Raw genomic sequence first — 16,258 nt, 5'->3', positions numbered from 1 at the left:
CAAACCCAGATCCTGAATAAAGTCAAAAGAACTTACCGTACAAAGGACGTCTGAGAATCTAAGCGAAGATTCACCAGAGCAGAAAAGGAAGGCCATAGAAGCAGAGGGCTCAAAAGGGGTCAACATTGGTATCTCACTAGACTCCAGGGGATGCTGGCCCAATTGAGGTCAGCTCACTTCAGTCTCACTTCTTGACACAAACTTTATGTCAACCTAAATAGCAGACACAGAGAGAAGATGTCTAAAAAGAAAATTGTATTTATTCAGGAATGAGTATTGCAATGGGAATATAGTGGGTGTATTCAGGGAGGTAAAGAAAGACAACGACTTTTTAAAGGAGAAATGAGGAGGGTTACATGAGTTGTTTGAAACAATTATCTTTGACTACAAGGATCAATAACAAAGGTGGTAGTAATTCAAGGTTGGACAGCCAGTTGCTGGGCAGCTGTCCTAACCAAAGTATTTTTGTGTGTGTAAGGTTGTGGTGGCCTTTGTGCAAGGTTGTGATTTTTGCAGTCTTTTGTGCAAAAGTTCCTCTTATCAGGCATATGTGCATGAGAACCTTCTTTCCATGACCTTCCCTGGTTCCATTTGTCCTGCTATGGTGACACCAGTCTTTTAGTCCATACATTTGACTTCATGAGGAGTTTGCTATAATCAGTTGAATGAAGAAGAAACATGTGGACCTGGTTTATAGGTAATTCTTCATAATATTCTAGCATCACCTAAAACTGGACAGCTGGCACACTACAGCCTCATGCTGTGGTGGCCCCAAAGGAGAGTGGTAAAAGAAAATATTCCCTTGCCTTGTCACCAATTATCAATCATGCTTATTTGAAGTCCATGACCACCCAGCAAAACTATTCGTTCCCCTGGCATCTTTCCTTCTGGAAAAAAAAAAAAAAAAAAAAAAAACTGTGAGGTACACTACTCAAAATTCTAACAAGTGGGAATATTGGGGCCGGGTGCGGTGGCTCAAGCCTGTACTTTTAATGAGCAGAGTATAAAATTACTTGTGACCTATTTAATTGTCAATAATGAGCAAACTCACAAGAAGATGAGCTTAAAAATCAGGTGATCAAGATGACCATTCTGTGAATGTTCTTCAAGATTTTTCTCTAGCCAACCATGTCCATTCCCAGTGGGTGCATGAACAGTGTAGTCATGGTGGAGGAAATGGAGCTTATTAGTTCAGTACTATGAAATTCCATTCACTGAATCCAATCTGGCTACAATCACATTTATATGGCCAATCTATCAAAAGTACAGACTAACACTGGGCTTCAGATAGGCACTGTTCTTCAAAGGGGACTACCAACCTCCTGCTGGAATTTGATTACACTGAACCACTTTCATCATGAAGGAGATAGCACTTTGTTTTCAATGGAAAAAACAATTACTCTAGATAGGAATTTGCCTTTCCTGTTCCAATGCTTCTGATAAATGCATCACCTGTGGACTTTACAAAATGTTTTATTCTCTCCTATGGAATTCCACCCAGCATTGCCTGTGACCAGGGGAGTCATTTTTCAAAAAATGAATTGCGTTCATTGGGCTCATGTTCATAGAATTCACTAAACTTACCATGATTCCTGTTAACAGTTCCATTTCAGTAGTGAGACATGCCTCAGTTCTCAGAGTCCTACCATCTCTGATTTGTCTTCCCATGTTTGTATACCTAATTTCTACTTTAAAATGTCCTTGTCCCTAAAATCCTAGTGATTCCGCTTTCCTGATTGAACCCTGACTGATATTGAACCATTTCTGCTCCTTTTCAGACACTACCCCTCTCTCTCAACCATGATCACTTTCCTAACTTCTATCGCAGCTGACTACTTTTCCTTTTGTATATCTTTATATATATGAAATCATATTGTATATATCCTTTTGTGTCTCTGTTTTGCTCAACATTATGTTTGTGAGATTGAACTGTGCTGCTGTTTTATAGCAATTGTTTACTTATTTTGTTATTGTAGGGCAAGTATAGGCACATACATCCCATGGGTGAAATCTTGTATATATTTCAGGGGTGTGTGTGTGTGTTTCTGCTTGCTAGAAGTGGAATTTCTGTGTCATGGAGAATGCATACATTTATCTCTAGCAGATACTGTGAAACATTTTCCAAAGTGATTATACCAATTTACATTTTTACAAGGACCATAGTAGAGTTCCATCGGCTTCATGTCCTTGCCAATGCTTGGTGTTGTCAGATTTAAATTGTTTTTAAATTCATCATTTTAACATTTTAAAAGAAGTAGAGTATAATGCTACTCTAGGGGTACTAGAGTAGCTACTCCAACTCCAGGGGTTGGAGTGGAGGGATTGGGACACATTGGTCAAAAGATATAACATGTCAATTAGACATGAGTCTAAATTAGTCATTCTGGTGTGTTGATAGAGTTGTCTCATTGAGGGTTTAATTTATACTGCTGTAATGACTAATGAAGTTGAGCAGACAGAGCATGTATCTGAAGCCTTGTTGTACATTTGTATATTCTTCTTTGTATAGTGCTTACTTAGTCAAGTGATTTGTTGATTTGTCTATTTGGTTGTCAGTTTTATTCTTGTACTTATAGGATTTCTTTATATTCTGCTTATAAGCCTTTTGACATGTGTGTGTGTATTGTGATTATCTTTTCAACTGTGGCCAGCATTTTCACTTTCCTTGTGGTATATTTGGTGAACAACCATTCTCATTTTAAGTTTCTCTATTGCATTTTTCAGTTGGTGCTTTAAAAAATCCTTGCCAACATTAGAGAAGCCCACAAAGATATTTTAGTAACTATTTTTAAAAATCCTTTAAGATCCATATTCCGTCTCATATTGATATTTACATATGAGTCGTGCTAAAGGTCAAGATGAATTATTTTTCCATTGAAGAATATACAAAGGACCTATCCTCACTTCTTAAGAGATTTCTCCATTTCAGTTATTATCTTTGTCAAATATCAAATGACTAGATATATGTAAATCTGTTTCTGAACTTTTTGTTATCTTCCATTAGTCTATTCATATTGCATATATAATACACTGTTTTAATTACTACAAATACATAAAAAGTCTTGATGTCTTATCGCATAAACCCACCTCTTTCTATTTTCTTTTGATACTTTGGTTATTCTTGACTGTTGCTTTTCTTTACAGATTTTAGACTCAGCTTGCTAGTTTTCACCAAAAAACTGCTAAGAATTTTTTTAAATATATAGATTATTCAAAGGAGCACTGATAGCTTTACAACATTGAATTTTCCAGTATATGAATAGCACCACATATTTTAAATTTTCATTGAAGTATAAATAGATGTAGAAAAATGTACATGTCATATGTGTCATGATTGTTTAATTTTCAACACATTCAAAATACCAGCATCTGTATCAAGAAACTGCACATAACCATCGTGTGGTAGCCATGAAAATGTACTTCACAAATATTTTAATGCAAGTAACCAAAGACCCCTATTGTTGTGTTTTAAGGTCAATCCTGTGTTAGAACCAAGACCAGATTTTCTAAGGGCTGCTGCTCCCAATCAATGTCTGAGAGCAATAAGGATTCTAAGGTAGACCTGTTCAGGAAGACATGTATCTTCTCTGTTGGGTAGATAAGATTGTGAATACCTGACTTTAATGGCTTTTTCTTTAATGTAACTTTTCTTTCTTTTGTTTGAGATTTAGTCTCACTGTCACGCAGGCTGGAGTGCAGTGGTGCGGTATCAGCTCACTGCAACGTCCGCCTCTGGGGTTCAAAGGATTCTCCTGCCTCAGCCTCCCGAGTAGCTGGGATTACAGGCACGCCACCACACCCAGCTAATCTTTGTATTTTTAGTAGAGACAGGGTTTCAGCATGTTGGCCAGGTTGGTCTTGAACTCATGACCTCAGGTGATCTATCCGCCTCGGCCTCCCAAAATGCTGGGGTTACAGGTGTAAGCCACTGCACCCAGCCTAATGTAACTTTTCTTAGGCTGTATGGAAGTCCAGAATGATTGTATCCAGTCTTCCTTTGTTGTTGTTGTTGTTGTTGTTGTTGTTGTTGTTGTTGTTGTTGTTGTTGAGACAGGGTCTCACTCTGTCACCCAGGCTGAAGTGCAATGGCACAATCTTGGCTCACTGCAACCTCTGCCTCCCCCGCTCAAGTGATCCTCCAGCCTCTGCCTGCCAAGTAGCAGGGACTACAGGCACGTGCTGCCACACCCAGTTAGTTTTTGTATTTTTTTGTAGAGACAGAGTCTCACTTTGTTCCCTAGGCTGCCTTTTGTTCTTTACTCAGTGTTAGATTTACATCGTGGTCTGGCAATTAATTCTTCCAGCTTCTCTCTCTCTCTTTCTTTCTTTCTTTCTTTCTTTCTTTCTTTCTTTCTTTCTTTCTTTCTCTTTCTTTTCTTTTCTTTTCTTTCTTTTCTTTTCTTTCTTGACGGAGTTTCATTCTTGTTGCCCAGGCTGGAGTGCAAACTTGGCCACCCATGTTCAAGTGATTTTCCTGCCTCTGCCTACTGAGTATCTGGGGTTACAAACATGTGCCACACCGCCTGGCTAATTTTGTATTTTTCATAGAGATGGGGTTTCTCCATGTTGGTCAGGCTGGTCTGGAACTCCCGACCTCAGGTGATCCCGCCCATCTCGGCCTCCAAAAGCGCTGGGATTACAGGCGTGAGCCACTTCGCCTGGCTGCATTTTTATTTCTGAGAGAACGTGCATTAGCACATCACCCTAAAAACGTTCATGCCCAATTCAAATCCCTACTTTTCTCTGAAGGTAGGCACTATTCTGATTTATAATAGCATAGATTTACTTTGCTGTTTTTTATACTTCATATAATTAGAATAATGAAATATGTACAATTTTGTGTTTTATTTGTCCACATTATGTCCATGACATTTATCCATACTGTTGGAAGTGAATATAACTGGTTTACTCTCATTAATGTGTATTATTTTAATGTATAAATATCACATAACTTATTAATTCATTTAATTGTTGATAGATTTTGTGTAGTTTCTTGTCCTTGGTTATTAAAATCAGTGCCTGTAGGCTGGGCGCGGTGGCTCACGCCTGTAATCCCAGAGCTTTGGGAGGCCGAGGTGGGCGGATCACAAGTGTGTGGATCACAAATTTAGGAGTTCCAAATCATCCTGGCCAACATGGTGAAACCCCGTCTCTACCAAAAATACAAAAATTAGCTTGACTTGGTGGCATGTGCCTATAATTCTAGCTACTCAGGAGGCTGAGGCAGGAGAATTGCTTGAACGCGGGAGACAGAAGTTGCAGTGAGCTGAGATCGCACCACTGCACTCCAGCCTGGGTGACAGTGCAAGGTTTCATCTAAAAAATAAAAGATACATAAATAAAAAATGAATAAAATAAAATAGTGTTTGTAGAAACATGAAAAACATGTCTTTTGCTGAACATATGAATCTCCTTCTATTGATAATATATATATATAAGCATGGATCTAAGGGTTATAGGACAGTTTTAGTAATAGCACTAAAAGTTTTAGTAGTAGCATTAAAACTACTCAGCTTCAGTAATTACTGCAAAACTATATTGCAAAGTGGTTGTATAAAACTACACTCCTACACGATCCAAGTATTTGCATTTTTGTCAACCTAATTCTTAATTTTTTTTTTTTTTTTTTTTTTTTTTTTTTTTTTTTTGAGATGGAGTCTTGCTCTGCTGCCAGGCTGGAGTGCAGTGGCACGATCTCGGCTCACTGCAAGCTCCGCCTCCCGGGTTCACGCCATTCTCCTGCCTCAGCCTCCCGAGTAGCTGAGACTACAGGCGCCCGCCACCACGCCCGACTAATTTTTTTGTATTTTTAGTAGAGATGGGATTTCACCATGTTAGCCAGGATGGTCTCGATCTCCTGACCTTGTGATCCGCCTAATTCTTAATTTCACCTTTCTGGTTGGAATGTAGTGGAGTTCTCACAATATTTTGAGTTTCTTTGATGACTCAGGAACTTGAGTATCTTTTTATTTGATTTTTGAGTATTTATGTCATCTTTTCTGAACTATCTGTTCAGTTATTTTTACATTTTTCTTATCTATTTGCCTGACTTTTTCTTATAGATTTTAGGATTTACGTATTCTTTATATGCTCAGGATATGAATCTTTTGTCATATATATGGTTTACAAATTTTCTCAATTTGAGAATTACCTTTCAATTTTCTCATTGGTGCCTTAATTAAGAGAAATTCTTCATTTTAAAAATAGTCTAAGTCAACTAATTTTTTAAAAATTGTGGATTATTTTGGTCTCATATAATATTTTTTTCTACTTCAAGGCAACAAACAGTTTCTTTTGTTTCCCTCAGTGTCATTGCTTTACTTTCCAAAATTAGATCTACAGTTTTTCTGAAAGTTGTATTTGTGAATTCTGTGAAGTACAGACTAATATATATTTTCTCATGTGGGTATCTAATTGATGAAGAACCACATATTATTTTATTTTATTTTATTGAGACACAATCTCGCTCTGTCCCCCAGGCTGGAGTGCAGTGGCGTGATCTTGGCTCACTGCAGGCTCCCCCTCCCGGGTTCACGCCATTCTCCTGCCTCAGCTTCCCAAGTAGCTGGGACTACAGGCGCCTGCCACCACGCTTGGCTAATTTTTTGTACTTTTAGTAGAGACGGGGTTTCACCGTGTTCACCAGGATGGTTTCCATCTCCTGACCTCCTGATCTGCCCACCTTGGCCTCCAAAAGTGCTGGGATTACAGGCGTAAGCCACCGCGCCCGGCCAGAAGCACATATTAAAAAGAACTTTTAAAATCTGTACAGCAGCATATCTTTTTCACAAATGAAATGACAGTATTTACTTTGATCTACACTCTATTCTCTTCCTTTATATATCTTTAAGCAAATGCCACACTGATATTGTAGCTTTATAATATGATTTAATATCTCATAAAGTAAGTCTTCCATTTTGTTATTCTTTCACATTATCCTGACTATTCTTAGTTCTCAGATTTTACTCCAAATTTTTAAATATTTGTGCCAATTTCCAGGAAAATTCTAATATTTTTATTGGGTTTGCATTGATATGATGGATTACTTTGGGGAAGAATATTGACATGTTTAAAATATTAAATTGTCTATCCATGAATATGATTATTTATTTATTATAATTATTTTTAAGGTTTTTAAATATATGCAGGAAAATAAAAGATCCTTACCTAATAATATTTACATAGATAGACTTCAAAAGGATTAAAGGGCCTAAATGGCAAAGGTAAATTTAGAAAGTTAATTTTTTTAATGTAAGAGAATATTCTTGAAACCTAGGAATTTCAAAAGCACAGAAATTAAGGAAAATGTTTATTAAATTTCTTTCCTCAAAATTAAGGATGTTTATTCAATGTGAGACACAGTATGTGAATATTAAAATCAAGTACAGGTGCCAAGACAATTCAATGAAAAAAGAACAGTCTCTTCAACAAATGGTGAATGGTGCTGAGAAAATTGGATGTGCACATGAAAAAGAGTGAAGTTGGACCCCATACTTTACACCAGATACAAAAATTCAAGTGGGTAAAAGGCCTAAATGTAAGAGCTAAAACTATAAACAACTAGATGAAATCATAGGTATAAATCTTCATGACCTTGAAATAGGCAACGGTTTCTTAGCTATGACATCAAAAGCTCAAGGAACAACAAAAAATAAATGAATGAATTGGAACTCCTCAAAATGAAAAACTTTTGTGCATCAATGGATACCATCAAGAAACTGAAGACACCAACATAATAGGTGAACATATTTGTAAATCATATATCTGATAAAGGACTTGTAGCTAGAATATATAAAGAACACTTGTAATTCAACACTTTAGAAAGACAGATAACCCAATTAAACAATGGGCCAAAGTATCTGAATAGACGTTTTTCAAAAGAAGACATACAAATGGCCAATAGGCACATGAAAAGATGGGCAATGTCATAAGTCATTAGGGAAATGCAAATCAAACCCACAATGAGATATTACTTATCCACCAGATTGGTTGCAGTAAAAAAGACAGGTAATAAAACGGTTGCCAAGAGAGTGGAGAAATTGGAACCCTCATACATTGTTTGTGGGAATGTAAAATGGTGCAATTTATTTGGCAAACAGTCTGGCAGTTTCTCAAGGGTTTAAACATAGAGTTATTATATGACTCAGCATTCCACTCCTAGATATACAACCAAGAGAAATTAAAACCTATGTCTACATATAAGCTTGTACATAAATGTTGAAAGCAACATTATTCATTACAGCCAAATGTGGAAACAATCCAAAATATCCATTAATGAATAAATAAGATGTTGTGTATTCATCCAATGGCACATTATGTAGCCATGAAAAGAAATGAATAACTGATTCATGCACCAACATGGATGACCCTTCAACATGTTATGCTAAGTAAAGAAAGTTTGTTTCAAAAGACCACATATTGTGTGAGTACACTGACAGAAAATGTTCAAAATATGTACATCTACAGAAAGTAGATTAGTGATTGCCTAGGGCTGAGGAGTTTGGGAAAAATTGGAAGTGACCGTTAATGGGTATCAGGTATCTTTTTGAGATTATGTAAATGTCCTAAAAATTGATTGCAGTGATAGTTGCACAACTCTGTGGATATAATAAAATTCATTTAATTGTGCTCTTTAAATGGGTAAACTGTATAGTATTTCAATTATATCTCAATAAAGTTTCTATAAGAAATATCAAAAAATACCAAGTAGTAGGTATTGCTATGTCTCAAATGCATAAGGTATTAATATTCATGGTATATAATCCAAGTGAACAAGGAAAATATGGCACCCGTAACAGAAGAAAAGGGCATAAATATACAGTTTACAGAATAGGCTGTATTTTGAAAAAATGCTCAAACTTATTAGAAATCAGATAAATTTAATCAAAACAGTGAAATACCAGTATGTGTTTAATGGAGTGGCAAGACATAGGATGACTGATCATGGCAAATGATGATATGGAAATGGGTGGTTGCACAACAAACTGTATTTAGTGCTCATGAGAATGTGGAATGGTTTAACCATTCAGGAGAGCAATATAGCTATTAATATTATTTGTAAATGTGTAAGTATATCACTCTGCTATGAACCAACAACTGCACTTATGGATATGTGTCCTAAATAAATTGTCACACATTTCTATGAAGATGTATAGTGATGTTCCTAGCATTGTTATTGCCACTGACAATCCAGGTTTCTGTCATGGAATAGTAAATAGATAAAATATTTTGGGTGTGGACAATTAATCCTATAAAACAGGTTAATATATACTAGAAACATGGATGAATCTTTAAAACATACTGCTGAGTTTCAAAAGTCTTGACATTAATTTTATGACCTAATACCACTTATATAAACTAAAAACGTGCACACACAACCACATCACATGCACTTTGCACAAAACACACACAAAGAGAAACACAACAAACAAAATATGGGGCTGCGGGAGGAAATGAAAGTGTTCCATAAGGGAAAGAAAGGAATAAATAAATAATAAAATTATTTTGACCAAGTTGCTAGATATAAGGTTCAGTACAATTTGTTTAGAAGTGGTGATATTTAGCATTCTTTTCCCATTCTCATTCTGAGAGATAAATTTTCAACATTTTGTTAATTGTTGTGCATGTTTTAGTTTTAAGTGGGAATTTATATTTCTCAAATGTATCATCATAATGTTCCTCATAATATTCTCTTAATATATTTAGTGATGCTCCCTTTTACTTCTGAAATAGGTAATATGTCATTTCTGTCTTTTTTGTTTACTGTCACTGGACTTTGTCAATTTTATTGTTCTATTTATAGAATGATCATTTTGCTTTTTAAGATCCACTCCATTTCGTGTTCTATTTCATGCATTTCCTATTATCTTCATCATTTCGTTCCATCTACCCACTGTGGTTTTGATATTTGCTTATTGAATTCCTGAGACGAATATTTTTATTTTTTTGTTCAGCTTTTCTCCTGTTTTAGGATAGATGCTCCTCAACTTACAATGGGCTTACATTATGATGAACTGTAATTTAAAAGTATCCCAAGTCGAAAATGCATTTAATACACCCAATCTACCAAACATCATAGCTTAGGCTAGCCTACCTTAAACGTGCTCACGACATTTACATTAGCCCCCAGTTGGGCAAGGTTTTTTTTGTTTCGTTTTGTTTTGAGAGGGAGTCGCTCTGTCGCCCAGGCTGGAGTGCAATGGCTGGATCTTGGCTGCTGCAACCGCCGCCTCGCACGTTCAGGCGATTCTCCTGCCTCAGCCTCGGAGTAGCTGGGACTATGGATGCGCACCACCATGCCTGGCTCATTTTCATAGTTTTAGTAGAGACAGGGTTTCGCCATTTGGCCAGGCTGGTCTCAAACTCCTGACCTCAGGTGATCCAAGGGCAACGTTATCTAACAAAAAGAAGCTTATTTCATAACAAAGTGTTGAATATCATATAATTTATTGAATAGGTATTGAAAGGGAAAAACAGAAGGGTTGTATAGGCACTGTACTGAATGTGTATTGCTTTCACCGCATCATGAAGTCGAAAAATCTTAAGTGAACCATTGTTAACTCCAGGACCTGTATATGATTTCAAGGCTTTCTGTGTTTCCTTCTAATTATGTATTAAAAGCTCTCCTGTTAATAAGTGTTTTTCTCCTTATGAGTCTATCAATCAATTTTTCTTTTTTTTTCTTTTCTTTTTTTTTTTTTTTTTTTTTTTGAGGCGGGGTCTTGCTCTGTCGCCCGGACGGGAGTGCAGTGGCCGGATCTCAGCTCACTGCAAGCTCCGCCTCCCGGGTTTACGCCATTCTCCTGCCTCAGCCTCCCGAGTAGCTGAGACTACAGGCGCCCGCCACCTCGCCCAGCTAGTTTTTGTATTTTTAGTAGAGACGGAGTTTCACCGTGTTAGCCAGGATGGTCTCAATCTCCTGACCTCGTGATCCGCCCATCTCGGCCTCCCAAAGTGCTGGGATTACAGGCTTGAGCCACCGCGCCCGGCCAATTTTTCTTTATAAAGTTTGCTTTGTATTATATACGGCTGTTATAGTTAATAGAAAATTTTCATTATTATGAATTGTTTCTTTGTATATCTTAAAATGTTCTTTTCTTCAAGGACTATTGTACTTTGTCCAATATTAATATATTTTAAAATCAGAGAAAGAATATGAGGCCTAGGCGACAGTCTCTTTCTCTATAAGAATATTTTATTTGTTTATGTCATGTACCTGCAAACACTAACAGAAAAGGTTTACTTTAATCTGTTTTCAGGTACGAATGTGATTTCAAGTTTTGTTTTAGTCCCCTAGTGAAGACGATCTATTTGCCTTTTATCTTTATTCCTGTAGGGCAGCTCTTTGAGTTTTACTAGGTACCCTTCTCCCGATCCGTAACTTCTTCCCCGAGGTCCTTGAACAACAGAATCGGTAGGTACCACCAAGACAGACACTTCCACTTTAAATTGCAAATCTTGGCTAAGATTCGCTCTGGCTTTCTAGGATACCCGGAAGCTCAGGTTACTCGGAAGTATTTCCGCTCCAAGGGGCGGAACTATAGCCGTTTTCCCCCTGGGGCATTCTGGGAAGTGTAGTCAGGGGTCCGCATAGCCTGGGGCACTTCCGCTTTTGGATGGCCGAGCTAGGGAATTGTGGGAAATGGTCCAGGGTTTCTCTTTAGTTGCCGGAAGGCTTTTTCGCTCTAAGAGGGCTCAAGGAGACAAGTGTTTGGATCCGCAGGGACCCTCCAAGTTTTCTGAACCTCGTTGGGGAGCAAGCGGGGCCCTGGCCCTCGTCTGGAGGAGGGCCTGAGAAGCTGTGGCCAGCTTCGAGGCTAGAGTTGGGGGCAGTTTGTTTTCTTTCCCCTCGACTGAGCCTCACGTTTGGAGCAGTTCGTGCGTCCCCGGGTTGGGAGCGTCCTGTGTCGGTTGTCGCTTGGTTAGAGGGTCTCCTGGCGTTCCCCAGCCAGCCTCTCCCACCTACTTGGCAGCTCTGCCTCTTACTAGTGTTACAACGTTTTGTGAGTTAATCTTTATGCCGTTCTCCTCATTTCTGAAGTAGAGTCATCAGTAGAAGGTCCTTATACTTTTATACGAATTATTCATTAGATATCCAAAATAGCGTTATGTGGTAGGTACCACTACGTTCTAACAGAAAGACGAAGATAATAGACCTCTCTACGCAATGTAGAAAAGAAAGCTGTCTTATTACTGAATAAGGACAACCACTGTATAGTAGGCAATCGAAGAAAAATATTAAAAAATTCCGCCCTATGTGTATAGTCAAGCAGTTTTAAACTTTTTATACAGTTTTACTTTTGACCACTCTGTACATCAGTTCTCAAGATTAATGATTTTTCAATAAGAGGACTTGGTCTCACCATTTACTGCAAATTCTTTTATACATTTATTCTAAATTTACTTGAGAATCCAGTCTTAGTTAACTAACTTTATCCGAAGTGATAATAAAACTTCTCTTACCTCATCTGCTAGCCGATTTACAGTTTAAAGAGAGGCACCATGGTTAAACTCTTACAGTGACAGGGACAGCGAGTTGTTATTTTCTCAGGTATTTATATTCAAAAGGGACAAATCTCAGAACTTTCACAAATACTTCTAGGTCGTACACCTGGCTAGAGGCTCACATAGCCTCTAACGAAATTTACATGCATATCAAAAGGTTAGAGAAAGGATTTAGAAGCACTAGGTTTCTTATGGAAATGCTCTAAGAAGAAAAGGGAAGACGAACCCTAAAACGTTCAGTTAGTAAGAGGCAGAACGTCCATATGAACCCAAGAATTTGGAGCCTCAAGTCTGTGTTCATATTTTCCACGCTGTACATTTTTCTTAGAACCATGCGAAATTATCGTGTATATGGTTTGTGGAAGTCTTTTTCTATCAGGTTTGGAAGGTGATCTGGGGCTTTAGAGTCTGTTCTCCTTATAGAAATAATGCATGACCATTATAGAGAGATTAGAAAATACAGAAGTGTATAAAAGGAAATGAAAGTTACCTATATTCACTGCTGTATAGTTAAACAATTAGCTGGGTGTGGTGTCACATACCGATAGTCCCAGCTACTTGGGAGGCTGAGATGGGAGGATCGCTTGACCTCAGGAGTTTGAAGCTGCAGTGAGCTACAATCAGGGCACTGCACTCCAGCTTGGATGACAGCGAGACCCTGTCCCTTTAACCCATAATCTCAGGATTTAGAGATAACCACTGCTAACATTTTAAATGCATTTATTCATTGGTGTCATACCACCCACATGGTATTTCTGTAATTTTTCTTATAGAAATTCCCAAACATACACATAGAGAAAATAGTGTTAATGACCCCAACCCCGCCATCATTTGTCTTTAACTCTTGTAAACATTTTGCCTATCTTATTGCATCTATTACTCTTCTCCCACATATGTTTTTGGTGGGAAGAGGAGGAATTTGACTATTTAAAATCAAAACCAAATCCTAGTCAGTAGAAATTAAAAGTAACTAACAAAGTAATTATGAATGAAGAGCAAAGGAAGCAAATAACTTCAGTTTTCTTTCCTGGAAACTAGGAAGAAGGTAGTTATGTGAAAAACGTAAGGGAGAGGGAAACATTGAGATTTGGAAAGGAATAGTTATGAATTTGGCTTCCTTATTTGGAATGTTTTACTTAGGGTCTTTTAGATCTGATCTGTTTCTCCCTTAGGCTGCATGTTACTTTGTTGCAGGGACTATGCTCCATTCTTTACCATGTGCTTAGTACCCAGCACAAGACTGGCAAGGAGGGGGTTAGTGTTTATGGTTTGTGGAGCTGCCCAGTATCTTGAAACAGAAACCTGCAGATAATTTAGATTGCATTCAGAATTCCCAAAGTGGATTTAGGAAAAAATAAAAGGAAATAATGTCAATATTAGTGACCCTTTATCTCACTTTTGGTGGGATGCATTTGCATATTCTTCTAGTTTTTTCACAGTTAATCAAAAGATGATGTGTGGTTATTGATAATATTTTAATGATCAAAGCAAAATTTTGTAGAAACCTTCCATCCATAATTTATGTGTCCTGTGTTTATCACCTGAGGTTAACATTTGCTAACTTTTTATAGGGTAGTCATGAATCAGGCAGAATTTCCAATGTTTTATGTGTATTTATTCATTTATACCTGATATCAACCGTATTATAGTCTCCATTTTACAAATGAAGAAAAAAGGGACAGAAGAAATAGAAGCAACTAGTATTTTAATCTAGGCAGCTTCATACTAAGTCTGTAATCTTGGCTAATGCACACTACTTTTATTAGTTTACAAGGCAAGAACCTACAGTAAGTCTTCCTAGAGCAGGGAATATTTAAGCTATGGATGAAGACTGTCACCCAGGAGGGAAAAGAGTAGCAGGTTATGACAGAAGGGACAGCAAATACAAAGAATTAGAGGCTTTTTGTAGGAGTACAAATAATCCACTATGACTGGACATGTAGAGTGGAAAGTGGATTTGAAGAGAGAAACAGATCTGGAAAATTCCTGTTTGTGTGACTTGTTAAAGCATTTGAACCTTCTCTTAAGGGCACTGGATAGACATGCAGGTGAAAATAATCAAATTTCTATTATAGGAGATATACTTAACCTCTCTCTGCCTCTGGATCCCAAAGAGTAAACTAGAGGACATTACATTACATTACATTATTTGTCTTTAAAAAGTTGTGAAAATGGGCCAAGTGCGGTGGCTTATGCCTGTAATCCTAGCACTTTGGTAGGCTGGGGTGGGTGGATCACCTGAGGTCAGGAATTCGAGACTAGCCTGGCCAAGATGGCAAAACCCCATCTCTACTAAAAATACAAAAATTAGCTGGGCGCAGTGGTGGTGGTGGGGGATGCCTATAACCCCAGCTACTCGGGAGGCTGAGGCAGGAGAATCGCTTGAACCCTGAGTGAGGGCGGAGGTTGCAGTGAGCCGAGATTGTGCCACTTCACTCCAGCCTGGGCAAAAGAGCCAAACTCCATCTAACAACAACAACAACACGAAAAAAGAAAAAAGAAAAAAGTTGTGAAAATATAGTGAGAGTCCCAGAGTCTGAATAGTTTGGACTAGTTTCTGGCACATACTTTGTTCTTTATAAGAGATAGTTGTATATAACAGAATAAAGAATATATATTTAGTAAATGAGAACTGCAAACATGTATTGTAGTGGATATGTGGATATTTTTAGGTATTGCTGTCTTCTTTCAACTCTCAATTCTTGGAAACATCAATTCCATCATACATTTAAGCAAATAAAGATCATGGTTTAAACACTGAAGTAATAAACTTGTTTATCTTTCAGAGTCAGAAACTCCTTGAGGAATGATTACAGTGGCCTCAGTTGCTTTGAGGAGTTGATCATACAATATGCCAGAGCCTGTGTTTTCTATGTCTAGCTATCCTCAGCAAGCAAGCTGCTCTGAATTATATGACTGTGCTATTAACAAAAGTGGAAATCCACAATATATTCTGCCTTCCTTGCATTTTTTGGTTGCTCTTTCATTCTTTTTGTAACTAAAGAATACTTTTCCTATTAGTTGATCCTGTTAAATGTGAAAAAGGGTTTCCCCTGCCTTTCAGGGGGACGTGGTGGGTATAATTCTATTAGTACAGGATCACATGATCTGTTTCTTATAATCGTTTGTTTTGTTTTTTGTTTTTCTGAGACGGAGTCTCACTCTGTCACCCAGGCTGGAGTGCAGTGGCAAGATCTTTGCTCACTGCAACCTCCACCTCCCAGGTTCAAGTGTTTCTTCTGCCTCAGCCTCCCAAGTAGCTGGGACTACAGGCGCGCGCCACCACACCCGGCTAATTTTTATATTTTTAGTAGAGACAGGGTTTCATCATATTGGTCAGGCTGGTCTCGAACTCGTGACCATGTGATCCGCCCCCTCCAGCTCCCCAGCCTCCCAAAGTGCTGGGCTTACAGGCATAAGCCACCGCGCCCGGCCTATAATCTTTTTTTATTTTAGGGCTCCAATTCTTCACACATTTGCTGTTAATTTTTGTTAATAAGAAAAACCTAAATTCCACTGACATCAGAGAACTGCTTCGGCCTGGCTAAACAGCAAGAAGCCATAAAGGGGATTCTGGATGTTGTAGTCCGGGAGCTCCGAGAATTTGGAGGTTCTTTTGTCACACTCTCGGTAACCCTCTCTCACTCGCTCTTTCTCTTCTTTTTTTTTTTTTTTTTTTTTTTTGGTTTGTTTTTTTTAGGCGCGAAGAGGGCGGTACCTGGATGATTCTTCCTCCTGGGAGTTCTGGGAAACG

This window comes from Piliocolobus tephrosceles, chromosome 21 (genome assembly GCF_002776525.5).
Source record: "Piliocolobus tephrosceles isolate RC106 chromosome 21, ASM277652v3, whole genome shotgun sequence".
NCBI classification, from domain to species: Eukaryota; Metazoa; Chordata; class Mammalia; order Primates; family Cercopithecidae; genus Piliocolobus; species Piliocolobus tephrosceles.
Note: the sequence above shows the minus strand (reverse complement) of the source record.